Source organism: Anabrus simplex, chromosome 1 (assembly GCF_040414725.1).
Source record: "Anabrus simplex isolate iqAnaSimp1 chromosome 1, ASM4041472v1, whole genome shotgun sequence".
Taxonomy (NCBI): domain Eukaryota; kingdom Metazoa; phylum Arthropoda; class Insecta; order Orthoptera; family Tettigoniidae; genus Anabrus; species Anabrus simplex.
The window spans coordinates 247,141,844-247,162,570 of NC_090265.1; the positions used below are offsets into that span (position 1 = coordinate 247,141,844).

General features: G+C 41.7%; 1 protein-coding gene across 2 annotated transcripts in view; it reads left to right on the forward strand.

The window, feature by feature from the left end:
* Positions 1-20,727, forward strand: part of LOC136886370 (aminopeptidase N) — a 323,565-nt gene that overhangs the window by 299,935 nt on the left and 2,903 nt on the right. The gene's annotated exons all lie outside the window — the stretch shown is intronic.

Here is a 20,727-nt window from a genome sequence, read left to right on the forward strand (position 1 = left end):
GGGGGTATAAATGGAAAGTAAGTGGCCGTGGCTTTAATTAAGACACAGCCTCAGCATTTGCATTGTGTGAAAATGGGAAACAAAGAACAACCGTCTTAAGTGCTGCCTTCAGTGGAGTTCGAACAGCCGAATGCACGCTAACAGCTACCTGGCCAAAACCACGCGGCCAACTCAATCGGTGTATAAATACTATCAGTGGCATTCTTAACGGCATTTCACCGGTGCGGGGTGTTGTAATAAATTCATCTTATGCGCTGCCTATGGAAAGAGCGACTAGAAAGCGCAACTTTTCAACTACTCTCAAAATGGAAGGATGGTGTGGCAACCATAGGGCATTTATGTGGGAGTGACATCGCTCGCACAAATTTGTGCCAAGCTCCTTACTTTCATCTTCCCTCTACCATCTGCACTGGCCAATTCTTGTTTTCTTCTGAACCCGACAAATTTTACGTGTTTCATTTTCATGCCTTTGATGGTCTATCCCTCTCCTTTGCCGATATGATCATTCTTCAAAGTACTGGATCTCTTCTTAGGTTCCCTGCAATTTTAAATTAGAAAGTAATGTTAATATTTAGGAGTGCTATGTGGATGCTCATCTAACTTGTAAATATTTTTGTTACTGTACTGGGAACACTGCCTGACACAAAAACAGATCGGACGGAAGATTTCTTAGTCCCAGAGTACAAAAACGACCGAAAGCAAGGATTTTTATCTACATTTTGCCAGTAAAAAGGTGCGCATCTATAAAATGAGGACTAGTTCATTCGAAAACTTCCACAACAAATCGCCCTGAACGTTCCTTGTCAATTAACAACAATAAAACCATTAAGAATAAAAAGTAATATCCATACAGGTCATGAAGTGCCTTGGAGGAGTCGGAAGTAAAGGCTATTTGAAACCTCAGTACTAAGTATGATAGAGCACTGCTTTTGCCTCCAGTAATTCACTCGATACTCTTTTGTGGTGTAAGCTAATTAAACCCCATGTCCTTCGGAGTGAGCCGAGCACGCCCAGACCTCTTGTGCTGGAAATCCCCTCCCTATTTAAATATGGATATAACGAATATTTTATTACAGAAGATCAAAGCACGGGACGAGGTGTACACATTTTGATGCTGCTTCTTCGGTACTAGTGTTGCTCAAATTTTGTGTCAGGAACTGTACGTACAACCGCCTCTGTAGTGTAGTGGTTAGTGTGATTAGCTGCCACCCCCGGAGGTCCGGGTTCGAATCCCGGCTCTGCCACGAAATTTGAAAAAGTGGTACGAGGGCTGGGACGGGGCCCACTCAGCTTCGGGAGGTCAAATGAGTATAAGTGGGTTCGTTTCTCACTTTATCCATCCTAGAAGTGGTTTTCCGTTGTTTCCCACTTCTCCTCCAGGCAAATGCCGGGATGGTACCTAACTTAAGGCCACGGCCGCTTCCTTCCCTCTTCCTTGTCTTTTCCATCCAATCTTCCAATCCCCCCCGTAAGGCCCCTGTTCAGCATAGCAGGGGAGGCCGCCTGGAAGAGGTGCTGGTCATCCTCCCCAGCTGTATCCCCCGACCCGAAGTCTGAAGCTCCAGGACACTGCCCTTGAGGCGGTAGAGGTGGGATCCCTCGCTGAGTCCAAGGGAAAAACCGACTCTGGAGGGTAAACAGATTACGACAGAAAGAAAGAAAAGAACTGTACGTACTCCGTACCTCGTATATTACTGAAATAATCCATGGCTTGGATATAAATAAATGTAAAATGAAAGGGGAGGGATACCAATGTCATCTACCGAGCAAGTGGCCAAGTGGTTTGGGTCACGTAACTATCAGCTTGCATTCGGGAGATAGTGGGTTCGAACCCCATTGTCGGGAGCCTTTAGCATCGAAAATTATGAGTCATCATTTTGAGAACAGCTGACAGTGTTCTTTGCCTCTTTTACGTCGCACCGACACAGATAGGTGGTTTTCTGTGGTTTCCCATTTTCACACTGGGCGAATGCTGGATCGTACCTTAACTGAAGCCAAGGTCGCTTCCTTCTCACTCCTAGTTCTTTTCTATACCATCGTCACCATAATACTTATCTGTGTCGGTGCGGCGTAAAAAAGACAAAGATAGAACAATGTCAGCTGTTCTCAAAATGGTGAGTCGCAATTTTCCATGCTAAATTTATATTACTCTGTATCGACTGTATTAATAACATGAAATTGTCTTGCCTTCAGTTTCCATCCTTCAGGACTTGATCTTTGGGATGTCCTCTTGAAGGTCAGAAAGTAATATACCTAACTGTTTTTAATGCTCCTTTAAATGGAATTCATTCACAAAGTTATAATGATATTATGACATTACTTGTATGATCGACATCGATCGAAACTACAAGAGGAGAATATCCTCCTCGTCAGTAGCGGCGATTGGGAAATAAAAGTGCGGGGGAAATAATATACAGACAAGAAACAGTACCGGGTTTTTGGGATGTAGCGGATGGGATATGGGAAAGGATATACATCAGAGGAAAGCTACAAAAGGGTAACTTATTTTATGCTCTCTGCGCGAATTTCTACAGAGAGGTAAAGGTTGACAGTTTACCAACGTAAGTGCGGTAATAATAGTTTTTTGAGATTTTGATTCAATAGTGTAACGGTACAATAAAACTTTCACCAAAGGAACAATATTGCACATTTATTAGAATTAAAATGAAGTACGCTGCGATCATAGAATTAAAGTCCGACTCGTTGGCTGAACCGTCAGCGTTCAGGCCTTCGGTTCAGAGGGTCCCGGGTTCGATTCCCGGCCGGGTCGGGGATTTTAACCTTAATTCCTCCGGCACGGGGACTGAGTGTACATGTCATCATTTCATCCTCATCACAACGCGCAGGTCGCCTACGGGATTCAAATAGAAAGACCTAAACCTGGCGAGCAGAACCCGTCCTAGGATATCCCGGCACTAAAAGCCATACGACATTTCATTTTTTCATAGAATTAAAATCATTTAGTGTTTGACTACATACTACATACTACTCGTAAGAAACTAACAGACTCTAAAGAGACTGCCAGACTGACATATGCGCGCGGCAGACGGGTGAACCATACCTCAGTGTACATGACTTAAAAAAAAAAAACCTACCTGCTACCCTTCCTCACAGCACATGCAAAGTCTCCACAACTTGCTGTGCTGCTATACAAATCAGTTGTTGTTGTTGTTGAGTCATCAGTCCATAGACTGGTTTGATGCAGCTCTCCATGCCACCCTATCCTGTGCTAACCTTTTCATTTCTACGTAACTATTGCATCCTACATCTGCTCTAATCTGTTTGTCATATTCATACCTTGGTCTACCCCTACCGTTCTTGCCACCTACACTTCCTTCAAAAACCAACTGAACAAGTCCTGGGTGTCTTAAGATGTGTCCTATCATTCTATCTCTTCTTCTCGTCAAATGTAGCCAAATCGATCTCCTCTCACCAATTCGATTCAGTATCTCTTCATTCGTGATTCGATCTATCCATCTCACCTTCAGCATTCTTCTGTAACACCACATTTCAAAAGCTTCTATTCTCTTTCTTTCTGAGCTAGTTATCGTCCATGTTTCACTTCCATACAATGCCACGCTCCACACAAAAGTCTTCAAAAACATCTTTCTAATTCCGATATCAATGTTTGAAGTGAGCAAATTTCTTTTCTTAAGAAAATTCTTCCTGGCTTGTGCTAGTCTGCATTTTATGTCCTCCTTACTTCTGCCATTGTTGGTTATTTTACTACCCAAGTAACAATATTCATCTACTTCCTTTAAGACTTCGTTTCCTAATCTAATATTTCCTACATCACCTGCCTTCGTTCGACTGCACTCCATTACTTTTGTTTTGGACTTATTTATTTTCATCTTGTACTCCTTACCTAAAACTTCATCCATACCATTCAGCAACTTCTCGAGATCTTCTGCAGTCTCAGATAAAATAACAATATCATCGGCAAATCTCAAGGTTTTGATTTCCTCTCCTTGGACTGTGATTCCCTTTCCAAATTTCTCTTTGATTTCCTTTACTGCCTGTTCTATGTAAACATTGAAAAGGAGAGGGGACAAACTGCAGCCTTGCCTCACTCCTTTCTGGATTGCTGCTTCTTTTTCAAAGCCCTCGATTCTTATCACTGCAGACTGATTTTTATACAGGTTGTAGATAATTCTTCGTTCTCGGTATCTGATCCCTATCATCTTCAGAATCATAAATAGCCTGGTCCAATCAACATTATCGAATGCCTTTTCTAGATCTACGAATGCCATGTACGTGGGCTTGTCCTTCTTGATTCGATCCTCTAAGATCAGACGTAAAGTCGGGATTGCTTCACGTGTTCCTACATTTCTTCTGAAGCCAAATTGATCTTCCCCCAACTCAGCTTCAACTTGTTTTTCCATTCTTCTGTAAATAATACGTGTTAAAATTTTGCAGGCATGAGATACTAAACTAATAGTGCGGTAGTTTTCACACCTGTCAGCACCGGCTTTCTTGGGAATAGGTATAACAACATTCTGCCGAAAATCGGATGGGACTTCTCCTGTCTCATACATCTTGCACACTAAATGAAATAACCTTACCATGCTGGTTTCTCCTAAGGCAGTCAGTAATTCAGAGGGAATATCATCAATTCCAGGTGCCTTGTTCCTATTTAGGTCACTCACAGCTCTGTCAAACTCTGACCTCAAAATTGGGTCTCCTATTTCATCAGCATCAACAGTCTCTTCATGTTCCAGAACCAAATTATCTACATCGTTACCTTGATACAACTGTTGGATATGCTCCTGCCATCTTTCTGCTTTGTCTTCTTTCCCTAGAAGTGGCTTTCCATCTGAGCTCTTAATATTCATGCACCTAGATTTCCTTTCTCCAAAGGTTTCCTTGATTTTCCTGTATGCAGCATCTACCTTTCCCAGGACCATACAGCCTTCGACATCCTTGCATTTCTCCTTCAGCCATTCTTCCTTAGTTGCCTTGCACTTTCTATCCACTTCATTCTTTAATCGCCTGTATTCTTTCCTGCCCTCTTCATTTCTAGCATTCTTGTATTTTCGTCGTTCATCAATCAGGTCTAGTATCTCCTGAGTTATCCACTGATTCTTAGTTGATCTTTTCTTCCTTCCTAACATTTCTTCAGCAGCCCTACTGACTTCATTTTTCATGACTCTCCACTCTTCCTCTACTGTGTTTCCTTCGGCCTTTTCATTTAGTCCTTGTGCAACATGTTCCTTGAAACAATCCATCACACTCTTTTCTTTCAACTTGTCTAGATCCCATCTTTTTGCATTCTTTCCTTTCTTCATTTTCTTCAACTTCAGATGGCATTTCATGACCAACAAGTTGTGGTCAGAGTCCACGTCTGCTCCTGGGAAAGTTTTGCAATCCAACACCTGGTTTCTGAATCTCTGCCTAATCATAATGAAGTCTATTTGATACCTTCCAGTGTCTCCAGGTCTCGTCCACGTATACAGCCGTCGTTTGTGGTGTTTGAACCAAGTATTGGCGAGGACTAAATTATGGTCAGTGCAGAATTCAACCAGCCGACTTCCTCTTTCGTTCCTTTGTCCCAATCCAAATTCTCCTACTGTGCTACCTTCTCTTCCTTGGCCTACCACTGCGTTCCAGTCTCCCATCACAATTAGATTCTCGTCACCTTTGACATATTGTATTAAATCTTCTATCTCCTCATATATTCTTTCAATTTCTTCATCATCCGCTGAACTAGTAGGCATATAGACCTGCACTATTGTGGTGGGCATTGGTTTGGTGTCTATCTTGGCGACAATAATTCTTTCACTATGCTGGTCGTAGTAGCTTAACCGCTGCCCTATTTTCTTATTCATTATTAAACCAACTCCTGCATTACCCCTGTTTGATTTCGTGTTGATAATTCGGTAGTCGCCTGACCAAAAATCCTGTTCTTCCTGCCAACGTACTTCACTTATACCAACTACATCTAACTTTAGCCTATCCATCTCCCTTTTCAGATTCTCTAACCTACCACAACGATTCAAACTTCTAACATTCCACGCTCCGACTCGCTGAATGTCAGTATCCATATTCCTGATGATCGCCCCCTCTCGTGTAGTCCCCACCCGGAGATCCGAATGGGGGACTAGTTTACCTCCGGAATATTTTACCCGGGAGGAAGCCATCATCAGTACATCATTCATACAGAGAGAGCTGCATGTCCTCGGGAGGTGGTTACGGCTGTAGTTTCCCGTTGCTTTCAGCCGTGTAGCAGTATCAACACAGCTAAGCCATGTTGAGTATTATTACAAGGCCGTATCAGTCAATCATCTAGACTGTCGCCCTTGCAACTACCGAAAGGCTGCTACCCCCCTTTCGATGAACCATTCGTTAGTCTGGTCTCTCAACAGATACCCATCCGATATGGTTGCACCTGCGGCTCGGCTATCTGCATCATTGGGACACGCAAGCCTCCCCACCGCGGCAAGGTCACATGGTTAGCCGGGAGGAATGATATTTTGTGCGTATTCCTGTTAATAATTAACGAAAATAAAGCAAAGAACTAGCTGATAATACAGCAGGGCTTGTAAAAACTTTTTAAAAATAACTCCTAGTTTAAAGCGGCCTAAATAAAAATATAATATATTTTTCCAGAAAGAGGGGGGGGGGGGCGACTGGGGGCAGTCACCCCCCCCCCTAATCTCCGCTACTGCTCCTCGTCAATGGAAACTTTCCATCATTCATACTTTCTCTCCGACTCTTAATACTTCCTGTCCAGTATGTTACACAAGCTTGCGCAACTCATATTAAGTGCTGTTCGTGACTTGATGGATATCTAACTGACCTTCAGTTAGTATTGGTTCACCGCGACCTCTGTGCCCTACTCACGAAGCGTTACCGAGCAATAAACATGTACTGTATTCATGAATGGCCGGCCCTAAGTGGAACGTTTTCTTGAAAGAGCCCAGTTCCTCTAAAGAAAAGTTGTGTTTTCTTCTATTTTTGCTTATTTTTGTTTTTCTTTGACAACATGAAAGTCACTGAAGTATGAGCGATGCTAGTATCACCATTCCTTTTGTCCCAGTCCCTCTTACGAATAGTGTGAAAATATCGGTCATAGGTTGCTTGGTGCATGCATTTCAGTGGGCTTGGCAGGCTGGTATTAATTATAATTATAATATAATTATAATGTTGTTATTGTCTTACGTTCTGACATGATCTGATGAAGTTGTTTTGAGGAATTTCACATGTACGTCACAATAAAGAGAAGGTTGCCGTTTACATTAAGGGGCAAAAAGAAAATCAATATTCTAGTCCTCTAGAACTGTTGGAATAGAATAGAATAGAATAGAACAAAAGAGCATGAAATAAAATAGAATACCGGTACTCCCTTTCCCTGGTTTCGAACCACTAGAAAGTGAGAAGAGGGAATTAGCGTGGCCAGAACTGGCCGATTGGGGGGGGGGGGGGGTAGAGTTACAACATGATCATAGAACATATTGAAGGTGCGTGCATGCATGAGTGTCATTATAAGGACACTGGCACGTGAATTATGTTGATATTCAGATTGTAGTACGCTACAAATCTTATATTAAAATACAGAACAAGAACAATGTGATGGAGGTCAACAGTTTTACAGCGAATTGTATGTTCAGTTTACAATCTAAAATCCAATTTTCGAGGCTTCTTAGAAAGTATCTGTTGGTTTTGCAATTGTGTCTCTGTATGTTTGTTTAGTTTATTGTTTGTTGTCAGTTCCTATTTATTTTATTTTTTAATAATTCCATAGGGGGTGGGGGTACGCCCTTGAAGAAGAGCAAAAGCTTATTAAAATCAAAATTGTTTTGAGACAAGCGTTTTGTAGCAAACAATATTACAATTATTGGTGTCGATTAATAAATTATAATTAATTCTTGCTAGTATTTTATATCCATTTTACACGTTATAACCATTTTTATGGCAATTGCTGGTGAGATGTAGTGTTCTTCTGGTACGGGCTAGAACAAATTTGATACTTTCATTGACCTGTCTCAGTCTCATGCTTTGCTTTGACAACATGAAAGTCACTGAAGTATGAGCGATGCTAGTATCACCATTCCTTTTGCAGCCAGTCCCTCTTACGAATAGTGTGAAAATATCGGTCATAGGTTGCTTGGGGCATGCATTTCAGTGGGCTTGGCAGACTGGTATGAAATAGCAACTTCTAGCTCAGTGAGGAAATCAGCGGGAAACTACCCCCATTCCTAATGATCCTAGACAACCTCTTCAGTGACGCCTAGGTCATCTCTGATAGCTGATGGTGGAGCTGTGGAGGATACAACCAGCCTTCGGGCTGAGTACTCAACACATACACAAACATTTTTAAGTCCTGGATGTTAAACAGTGTTCTAGGACACAAATGTATCCCGTTCATTAACGCTCCTTCACCTTATCTTCGGATAGGTCTACAATGGACCACGTTAAGCATCGTTCATTTCCGGTTCTTCTTCCTACGATCAGCCCAGTACTTTTTCATCCTATCGGAATGGGCTGCTTTGCGTTCTAGCGACCAGCTGTTGCCGGTCCGTTTTCTGCTCATTCGATCTTGGAATCCCTTAATTTTGTTGATGACCATCCTGTATTCTTGTCTATTGTATACTGCCTTCTGTGTTATGTTCTTTTCTTCCAGGTCCTCTTTGACTCATTTAAGCCAGTTGGTTTGCGTCTTCCTGATCTCCATGTACTCCAGAATTCTCTTGGCTGTTCTCTCTGTTGGCATTCTTTTAATGTGTTCATAGAATCAAATTCTTCTATTTTAAGGGATGTTGTGATTTTCTCGGTCCTTTTGTATAGTTCCTTATTTGGTCGCAGTCTAAATTCCTGTCCCACTTTCCTAGGCCCTAGTATCTTCCTCAAGATGTTTCCCTCTTTTTTCTCAATGTTCTCTAGTAATCCTTTCCTGTTCAATGGAATCCATTCGATTGCATACAAACTTTCTGGCTTTATCACCGTGTTGTAATGTCTGAGTTTTGCAGTGATTGAGATTGATTTTTTGTTATAGACATTTCGACATAAATGTTATGCTGTTTCCATCTTTATTGCCCTGCTCTGTAACGCTATTCCTGGTAGTCCTGTTGGGGTTATCCACTCTCGTAGGTATTTAAACTTCTGCACTCTTTTAACTGTTCCATACTTAGTGACAATAGTCTTTGTTGGGTCATTTTTACTCTGAATCATCTGTTCTGTTTTTTTTCAAACGATATCTGAAGTCCTGTCTCTACAGTAATCTCTTGAAGCGTTTCAGTCTGTACCTCAGCAATTTCTGCATATTCTGCCAGAATTGCCGTATCATCTGCGAACGCTAGATAGTCAATTTTGATTCCAGATCTCCCCAGTATTATTCCATTTTTCACCCCTAATTCTGTCAATCTCTTCCTCCACTCCCTGACCACTTTTTCAAGTATAACATTGAACAGGAGTGGTGACATTCCATCCCCTTGTTGGACACCTGTTCCAATTTTAAACGGTTTTGAGACCGTACCCATAAACTTTACTTGTGATGTAGTGTCAGTGATGGTCTCCTTGATTACATTTTTAGTTCCTTCATCAACCCCAAATTCCTTCAAAGTGCTCATCAACGATGTTCTGTCAACCATATCATACGCTTTCTTGAAGTCAACAAATAAAATCACTAAATTGTTGGCTGTGAGTGCGCGCAGTTGTATTATGGAGTTCAAATTGAAAATGTGTTCACTGCACGATCTTCCTTTCCGGAATCCTGCCTGGTATTCGCCCAGTTCTTAACACTTATTTTATGTTCTTTTGCGACAGATGTTTTATTACACTAATCCTATTGTTGCTTTTCCTGGCACGATCCACTCTATATTTAATACTTTGACAATCGTGTCAAATTATTTCTCTCTTTCTATTCAGATTAGGTATCAAAATATTTGACTCTGAAGAGATTCTGTCACCCTACAGACTCTTAATGCTGTACTTCTTTCATTAATCCTCCACACAACAAATAATGATTCTTACAATCTTTCTGTTTTTGATCTTTATTCGTGTGTTTACTCGTTAACTACTACACCACACCCCTTATTTCTCTATTTGTAAGTCTTCCTTCATTGTCATATTTTTGCTTATTTCACAGATATCTCGTAATGTTCCTTTTGTGTTACAATCTGACATGATCTTTATCTCAGTATAGGGCCGATGACCTTCGATGTTAGGCCCCTTTAAACAACAAGCATCACCATCTATCTCAGTATCATTCACTCTTGCAGTTACCGTACCTTCATACTCAGCACCTTTTCTTCATTCTGAATCTCTTTAACTCTGCAGTCCTCTATTCCTGTTCCATCTGACATCCTTTTTACTGTTTTTGCCCAGTATTCTTCGTCTACATCAGGGGTGGCCACTAACCTTAATTGTGGGAGCCGCAAATTTAGGAGCAAATTTAGGAGACAAAATGGGAGCATGTTCATAAAATGAAGACACGTTTTTCATTTTATAACAAATGAAGGAACCTTTATATTCTACACTACACAGAACATTATTATTCAGGTATACATCAAGGAATGAGATGTTACTATTGAGAAGTGATTTTTCGAGTGTTCATTTTTGCTGTTAGTTTTTGAAATCTGGCTGATAATTGGTAAACCCAGTTCTCATAAGTTCACTTAAAAGTTCATCAGTTAGTTATGATGGATATTTAGACTTAATGAATTTAAGCGTTTAGTACAGTGATTCATACAGATATATAGTCCCAAAGATTGAGATAAGTCTCTTAGCACACTCTTTTCTTAGCGGGTATTTTTCTTCTGGAGCATTCTTCCAAAATTCTATGGTAGAAACGCCACTTCGTTTGAGTCCTTTTACTCCTTCGTCCTCTTGCATTTCTAGTAGCTCCAATTCTACAGCTGCTGTATACTTTGTTATTGGTGATGAAACAGGACAGCCATCGCCCACAACATCAACAGCAAAAGGAATTTCCAGGAATGAAAATGAAGATTTAAGTCATCTCAAATCATTAAATAGCGATAAGCCGCACATCGCTACTACTGACTGCCGCCGGCCGCGAGATGTTGTTAGTTTCGATTAATATTATATAAATTAATTTTACTATAAGCTTGGTATCAAGATCCGCACGAAACTTACCCCTACCGAGCTCGATAGCTGCAGTCGCTTAAGTGCGGCCAGTATCCAGTAATCGGGAGATAGTGGGTTCGAACCCCACTGTCGGCAGCCCTGAAAATGCTGGGGCTGTACCTTAATTAAGGCCACGGCCGCTTCCTTCCCATTCCTAGGCCTTTCCTCTCCCATTGTCGCCATAAGACATATCTGTGTCGGTGCGACGTAAAAACAAATTTAAAAAAAAACTTACCCAAGAGCCGCATGCGGCCTGCGAGCCTCGTTGTGGCCAGCCCGGGTCATGATGTTGTACCCTGTATTCAGTATTTCAGTCCCATTTTCCTTCTTTAGTCTTCACCGGTAAATCCTTACCTTTTTAGTTTTTACTTCTGTTTGTGCACTTATAGCCGGCCCCGATTCCCGGCCAGGCCAGGGATATTTACCTGGATCTGAGGGCTGGTTCGATGTCCACTCATCCTACGTGATTACCATTGAGGAGCTATCTGACGTGAGATAGCGGCCCCGGTCTCGAGATCCAAGAACAACGGGTGAGAGGATTCGTCGTGCTGACCACACGACACCTCTTAATCTGCAGGCCTTCAGGCTGAGCAGCGGTCGCTTGGTAGGCCAAGGCCCTTCCAGGGCTGTTGTGCCATGGGGTTTGGTTTTTTCTTTGTGCATTTATATCTTCACATAGACATGTAACTCCACGCATAGCTGTGCATTCTGGTAGCCCTTAGAATTACAGTAGGAAATATAGAGCGTTTAATCAAACGACCTGTATACATTACATGCATAGGCCTACATACACTCTCATCGTGCTGGGAAGGTAGAACGCTGGCTTTCTGAGCCTGTGTTGGCGGATTCCACCCCGGCTGAGTACAGCAGTATCCCAATGTGCTCAGATACGTCAGTCTCTTAAAGGTGGATTTACCAGCATGTAAACGAACTGTTGCGGGACAAAAAATATATATTATAAAAATAATACATTATAAGCGAAAACAAAGCAAAGCTAAGTCATCTCCGTACAGGCCCCGAAGGCCCTTGGAGGGGCGGAAGGTAAAAGCTTCCACTATCCGTAACCTCGGCACTTGATGGGGTAGGGTGGTTAGCTGTATGCCCGGCCGCCTTTGCCCCCAGATATTAACCTGGTACTCATTTTTGGTGTAGGCTGCGTGAACCTCAGAGCCATGTACACCTCCGGAAGTGGAAATCTCGTTTCTTAAATGTTACGACTTCCTGGCGGGGATTAGAACCCACGTCCTTCCGGGCGAACCGAGCACGCCTTTACCGCCTCGGCCAGACAGCCCCTACATTATAAGCGAGATCTTACTAAAATACGTTCTCTCTGGTTATAAAAAATCGGGCTCACCACATTAATCCACCAAGTGCCGAGATTACGCATAGTAGAAGCGTTTACATTCCACCAGTTCAAGGGCCTTAATGGACAGTATGATGACTTAACTTGTTATAAAAACGTAATTTTTAGCTACTTATGAACAACACAACAATTAACTTCTCTGGACATTTTCTATAGTTTTATAAGTACAAAAACATTATTGTTAGCACCCTTATTATACTTTAGGCAAAAAAAGAGACCTGTAATATCTTCAAAGTCGTGGAAAGCCATGCAAATCAACATTGTGTATGAAAACGTGCACAAAAGGAATCTTGAGAATATTGTGAAATGTGTTCTGTCACCAGTAGATTTTCTGTTCTTTATTTGCCTTTCCTTCAAGAAGCCGAAAATTTTAAGAAGCGAGATTTCCACTTTCCGAGGTGCAGATGGACCTGAGGTTCAGTCTGCCTACACAAAAAATGAGTGCCAGGTTAATTACTGGGGGCAAAGGCGGCCGGACGTAGAGCTAACCACACTATCCAACTAAGTGGCGAGGTTACGGTTAGTGGAAGCCTTTGCCTTTCTTTTTATTTGCTTTCAACCAATATATTCCTCAAGAAGTAGATCTGTGCGTTTATTTTGTATATACTCAAATACTTTACTTATTGGTAATCTGGATTTTATCTAAAACTAGATGGCCCGTGCTGCTCCGCAGTAGTCGTTATCGATAGGTCAGATAACTCGTAGTCATATTGTTTTGCCTGCCCTTTTCAATGGTTATATGAACAATTAATGAGGAGCACGCTATGGTATGCCTCAGTTCGTAATCAGAGTTCATCCATTTTGACGTCATCATGTCGTCTGTTAGGTAAAAATCTGTCCATATTGTACCAGTAAAAGAGCCCGACTCTCAGATTAAATTTTAAAGTAGCATGACTATAGTTCTCAGGGCGAAAAACTGGATTAATTGTAGCTAGGGCTCGGTACAGGAGGTAGATCCTATCTACAGAAAAACTTTGACTCTGATTGCACAAGAGTTTATTCAAATAAGTCATGAATTGGCACATCACCTCTTAAGTAGAAATGGATTGTCTTCCTCGTATTCCAATAGTATGGTTCGGGTTCTCCAGCTCACCAAGCCAAGCTGGTTGAAGCACGTTCCAGAAGACTCCAGGGATTCCAGGGACTCCAGATACCCCAGACAGAGGCAGCTGGACTGTCTCGATTGACGGCAAGTAGAGATGTCTCGAACTCTGAGGCCCGGGTTGAACCCCGGTGATCTAGGCGATGTTGTAGATAGTCATGTACAACCTCAGCCCAATGAGACTGAGAGGATTGATGTTGCCAAGGTCACTAGTAGCACTGAGTCCATGAAAACCTTGGATGATCAACTTATAAACAGAGTTCTTGATAATTGTACATCAAGACTTCCAACACTCCTAAAACGATATCAGTGGTATTAATAATTTTAGAGTTCATCACTAGGAAAATCCTCGTCCCTGAATAACTTTTGGCAACGAAAAATACAAGTCCCTTCTTGTGAAATTATGGTTAAACTCAAAGTTCATTACTGGCGAAGGTGCAAGTCTTTGTCTAAACTCGAATGAAAAACACAAGTCCATTCACTTGGAAGTTTGAATATATTTAAAGTTTATCACTGGTGAAATTCATAGTCTTTGAGTGACCATTGACGAAAACACAAGTCCTTCCACATAAATAAATTCACTGACGAAATTTATAAGTCTTTTAAACCAACACTGGCAAATGTACAAGTCTTTGAGTAAATGTAAGTGAAATCCTAACTTCGTTTAAAGCCGTTGGAAAGTTAAAGTTCATCACTAGCAATGTTAATCAATCACTGTCTATTAGAAGGATGAGTTCCTCAACAGTCGCAAATATTCCACGTAAATAATACAAGTCCATTTCACGAACACTTAGAAAATTTCCAATCTCGAATACTCGTAAATAATACAAGTCCATTCAATGATCACGTAGAAAAGTTCTGGTCTCGAACACATGAAAATAATACAAGTCCATTCAGTGAACACTTAGAAAAATTCCAGCTTCGAAGACGCGTAAATAATACAAGTCCATTTAGTGAACACTTAGAAAAGTTTCAGTCTCGAAGGCACGTAAATAATACAAGTCCATTCAATGAACACTTAGAAGAATTCTGGTCTCGAACCCATGTAAATAATACAAGTCCATTTCACGAACACTTGGAAAAATTCCAGCTTCGAAGACACGTAAACAATACAAGTCCAAACACTTAGAAAAGTTTTAGTCTCGAAGGCACGTAAATAATACAAGTCCATTCAATGAACACTTAGAAATATTCTAAATTCAATTACGAAGACTTAGAAAATTTTCTACAACACTCGAAGTCTTATGAGTCCACTTTAGAGTACTTGGAAGAATCGTCTTCCCACACTTGTATAATGACAGAGTTCCACGAGGATAGTAGCAGCAAGAGTGTCCCCGCTGACTACTCAGCTGAGACTGTGTGAATAGGCTACAGTAGGTCCTCCTTTTATTCAATCCGGGGTGTCTACGTCATAATACGGTTTGATTGAATATCTCCCGAATTCCTCGATGGATTTGCTTGAAACTCGAGCATTGGGACGTTTAGGTTATCCCAAACAAGATGACATATCGCTCGATTCGCTAGCATCATTATTAAAGAAATTTCAAAATTTTCTCCATCGAACTCTCTAGAACAAGTGACGTGGAATCCAGAAAATACCAGTCAAGGCTGGTAACACGTGTTGAGACGAGCGGGCGGTCTAGCTAGCCCCTGGGGCTACGTCACAGCTCACAGTCGTCATACACTCGCTAGCTGGTCCTCGCTGCTGGTAAACAAACCAGGCGCGCTCGAAACATTACGCGTGGTAAATAAACGTAACTTATGCTCAAAAAATACTTATGTACAGGTCGTAACCGGTACAATATATTATATTTTTTATGTTATTCTCCTGTTCTTAGTATTGTGTCGTAGGAGCCAATGATATTTTTAATCGCAGTTATATATAGACCGGTTATCTTGTGAGCTTATAGGTTAGTCTCGAAGGAGCGTTTTTTGCCAGACAAAGAATTTTTAAAGATACATGGCCTTCACTCTTTCTAGTGTACCGAGGTTATCCATCAATAGGTGTTTCTAGGTAAAGTCTAAGGCGTATGTCATGATGGGGTCTGTTTGAACGTAGACTTTTTTCTCTTGGCAGCTTGTAACATATTAGCAACGTTCTGCCATCTGTTGAATATATTTTGAAGCTGGGACGGGTTAGAGAATCAAAGCGTATTTAGTAGGGAATAGTATTCTACCGTGGTCAGAGGAAGTGTATATTCTCTGGCTTGACAGGTAGTAATCAAACATGGCTTCATGCACTGACATTACTTAGAATGAAACTCATATATCAGAACTAGCATGTGCCCGCGGCTTTGCCCGCGTTTAATAATTCAACCGTTAGATGTTTCTAAACTATTTATTTCCCACCAGGCAAATGCTGGGGCTGTACCTTAATTAAGGCCACGGCCGCTTCCTTCCAACTCCTAGGCCTTTCCTATCCCATCGTCGCCATAAGACCTCTCTGTGTCGGCGCGACGTAAAGCCCCTAGCAAAAAAAAAACTATTTATTTAAAAGCAAATTAAAACATTATATTTATTAACTCACACCGTTTTGACGTAAATTGCATGAAATACATTATTTTATTTTTATTATATTGTTACTTTCAATGCTTAAGATACCGGGTTGATGGATGGTACAAATAATATTGAAACCATGTAAAAGACCATGTTATGTAATACAAAATATATTGTTTCCTTAGAGCTTCGGAATAAAATATAATAATGCCCTTCCATTTGGAAGTAAGATGTATACTTTATTGTGTTTACCTTTCGAACTCTTGAACAATCCACGTACAATTGACAATGGCAAAAGCACCGTTTTCGAAGATGGAGTCCTACAACTTTAAGCGATTGTCCTATGTCAAAATTTCAGATCTCTGTGTGTTGTAGATTTGACTGGGCTTGGCACACATACACACAAACACTACTGAATATTATGGGCTGATGGATCCTCGTGTCGCGGGCTGAAAATGGCTTCCTACTCAATGGACTTACAGTCCGAGGAATACTACTTCGCCCGCGGCATGCTCAGTCATGATGGTGGCTTCAATAATGTTCGTGATCAGTTTCAGAGCCGTTTTCATTGCAGAGGGAAAGATTCATATTCCTGAGAAGGATAATCGGTGCCACAATCGTCCACCCCAAGATGTTCGAGGGTACTCCAGGTGACTCCAAATTGTTCCAGATCTCTGTGGTGTAGTTGACAGCCTCATCTGTATGACATGTCGTGTCGATAGACTTTTCAATTTATAGGAAACAGGATAATTCTTGAGCTTCATGTCTTGGAACAAGAATTGCTTTCAGACACAGCCATGCGTCTTAGGTGAAAACCTGTGCTCAGTTATGACAAACATTTTAGATCTTTGTTTGCCGTGGATATGGCTGCGGATCGCACACATGAAGACAGACAGACAGACAGACAGACAGACAGACAGACAGACAGACAGACAGACAGACAGACAGACAGACAGACAGACAGACAGACAGACAGACAGACAGACAGACAGACAGACAGACAGACAGACAGACAGACAGACAGACAGACAGACAGACAGACAGACAGACAGACAGACAGACAGACAGACAGACAGACAGACAGACAGACAGACAGACAGACATCATGGATTGAAGGAAAATGGCTTCCTATTCCACGGACTTACAATGGCATCCTGACTGATTTATGTATTATTCCTTGTTTATTATTATCCTCTATCTTGTGTCATATATGTTTCCTCTAAATGTATAAGTGTCCAACCCTTGTCCCCTTTTTCTACGGGGTTTGGGTATGAAGTGAGATGAATCTTCGTAGCGAATTTTTACGACCGGATGACTTTCATGACGTCAACCTAATCAGATGAGTTAATGAGATGAAATGAATGACATTATATATGATAGTAAGAATGAAGAGAATGAAACCCGGCGCCGGCACATAACCCACTTCTCTCGAATAGCTCGAGACTTTACATCCCGATCCGACGGACGAATCACCATCAACAGCGTCATATGCCCTCACACCATATAAGACCAAAACCGGTTTCCTACGCCCTGGACTTAAAATGGCTCCTTGAATATTGTGATCTCTACTTATCTTATGTACGTTGCCTAGCGACAGCGACTCTATGCATTTAATCTTGGTGACAGCACGTTGTATTGTGATATCCCAATGCACGATTTCCGATCGTTTTTCATTCATAACTCACCAACGAAAGCGAAAATGAAAATTCCGGCTTCGCGGTGCATCTACCTATGTTCAAAATTTCAGATCTCTGCGTGCTGTAGATTTTGCTGGGCATCGCGTACAGACAGACAAACAGACAGACAAATACTTCCTTTTATATTATAGGTATTATTAATGAAAGTGTTAGTCGCTTAGCAACCTGCTAAGTACAAAATGTATTGAGGGTTAGTGTAAGCTTTCGCCTGTAATTATTAGAGTGATCATTATAATGATTTGCTTTTATGATTACTCAAATTTGGCTGACCGTAGAGACCTATCAGTGTCTCAAGATTCACCGGCAGGTAATTCTGGAGAGAATAAAAAACAAAAGTGAAGCAAATCGGCCCATTAGAACGGACGGACGGATTTTCCAAAGCTGTTTTAGTAAACTTTTGAGATATATATGTATTATTTCTCCGTCATAATTAGAAGCGAGATGAACTAAATGAGAATACACATACAATATAATGTTTAGTCCGAATCCTGCACACTTACGCCGGTGACTAACAATTAATGTAATATGAGTATGACCATCGGACCCCACATCATTTCGGCATTGTTTCAACATATTTACGTATGTCAACCTCCACTCTGTTAATTCATATTCTTTTACAACGGCGGAGATATTATATTTTGAAGATAGTCCTTTTCTTAGGAGTCAGCCTCAGGTCTCGAGAGGACACATTTCTTTTTCTTGCTCCCTATTGCAAAGTCATGATTTCGTTTGAGGCGTTGAGCTCCATCACTTCCATCTGTGCTATACAAGTACAGGCAATGGTAGATTTATTAAGTGACCTTGAATTTTCCCCAATCCCCAAATAGTGCTCTTAACTTTGAAGCGTGCTGTGGCAACCAGGGGACACCTACTTGAATCTGACATTGCTTTCACTTTACTTTGCCATGCCTCTCACTTTTATCTTTTCTAACTGACCTCTGTGATGAATTCTGGTTTTCGTTCGACACCGTCGGTATTATGCTTCATTTCCACTCCTTCCTTTTGTTGATACATTCATTTTCCATCGATGTGGTGATGTATTGTTCTCGAGGCATTACGAAGAACAGTGGCAGAGACACGAGTCCGATAAAAGAGATCATTAGAGCGGAAATGATGGCCAGGTTCTACAAGAATAAGGAAAATGAAAATCCGCAGCCTGTTTCCAGTTATTTGACCGGGTCAGAAAGAGAATGAATGAAGCCCCCCATCTAGCGGTGAGGATAGGAATTGTGCCGGCTGCCGAATCCTGCCGCACTCCTCTACGGCAATAATTAATGAATTAAAGATGAAATGATATTGGAGAGTGTTGCTGGAATGAAATATGACCGGGAGAACCGAAGTACCCGGAGAAAAACCTGCCCCACCTCCGCTTTGACCAGCACAAATCTCATACGGAGTGATCGGGATTTGAACCACGGAAACCAGCGGTGAGAGACCAGCGCGCTGCCGCCTGAGCTACGGAGGCTCTACAAGAACAAGGAAGGTTCACAGATTTGATATGCCAACATTGCGGCAGAGCTTGTGGCTCTATATATGTATTTCTTTTTAATCGTACAGTACAAGAACCGTGAGCTTGCAGGGGCTTAGGTTCAGCCAGTCAAGAACCCATAATCGGCAAAGTTAGGATGTCATTGATGATGATTATTTGAAGAGTCAGAACTCTTCGTATTTTTCCTGTTATTAGAATTAGGAGAGTATTATCATCATCCCTTAAAACATTCCACTATCTCGTGGTTTTGTCATAGGCGTATGGTTCAAAATGCATGACATTTTGGGCAAGTACAAATGTTGCTTGATACATCTTTTATGGTATTGTGTCTATAACTACACTTGGGTTCATCATCATCATCATCTGTTTAACCTCCAGGTTCGGCTTTTCCCTCGGACTCAGCGAGGGATCCCACCTCTACCGCCTCAAGGGCAGTGTCCTGGAGCTTCAGATTCTTCGTCGGGGGATACAACTGGGGAGAATGACCAGTACCTCGCCCAGGCGGCCTCACCTGCTATACTGAACAGGGGCCTTGTGAAGGGATGGGAAGATGGGAAGGGATAGACAAGGAAGAGGGAAGGAAGCGCCTGGAGGAGAAGTGGGAAACCACGGAAAACCACTTCGAGGATGGCTGAGATGGGAATCGAACCCACCTCTACTCAGTTGACCTCCCGAGGCTGAGTGGACCCCGTTCCAGCCCTCGTACCACTTTTCAAATTTTCGTGGCAGAGCCGGGAATCGAACCCGGACCTCCGGGGGTGGCAGCTAATCACGCTAACCACTACACCACAGAGGCGGACACTATCTTGGGTTACAAACAGGAAATTGACCCCATTCCAAAATTAATCAAAAGAGGGTCGTGAATGGAACCCCGAACTTCTCGAAAATCAATCAGAATATTAATAAATAACGCTGATACAGTAGTAGATAACAATACGATATGAACAAAATTTTAAAAGTAAATATCAAACAAGTACAAGATTTCTCAGTGTAATCTCTTCGACAATGACAGCCCCCCGTGTGTGGAGCAGAGAATACACTATTTTATTTTTAATGAGACACAATAGTGAAATAATTCAGAATTAAAATGAACTTTAGCTAATTAGCTAACCATACACACCAGGGGGGTGATAGCTGGGTGGGGGTGGGGTCACTTTCACTGGTTTCTCACGAAGGTGGCCTTGGTTGGAATCCCAGTCAAGGTACGTGAAATTTTTGGAATGAAATGACACGTTCCTGTGGTCCGAATACCGCGTGTAAAATTAGAGGGCCCCGTGGCTACGATTACACTATCAAGATAAAAAGTCACGTAAAACCACGGTCTACCTTCTTTTTAATCATACAGGAACCGTGAGCTTGCAGGGAAACGTAATTAGTGCAGTGGATTAGCAACTAGCTCTCTGCTCGGGTGATTGAGTTCAAATTCTGATCGATTCTGGGTAGGAAATTTCATATGAATATCACGTGGCGTCAGGGAGGGTATCTGACTTAATACCCC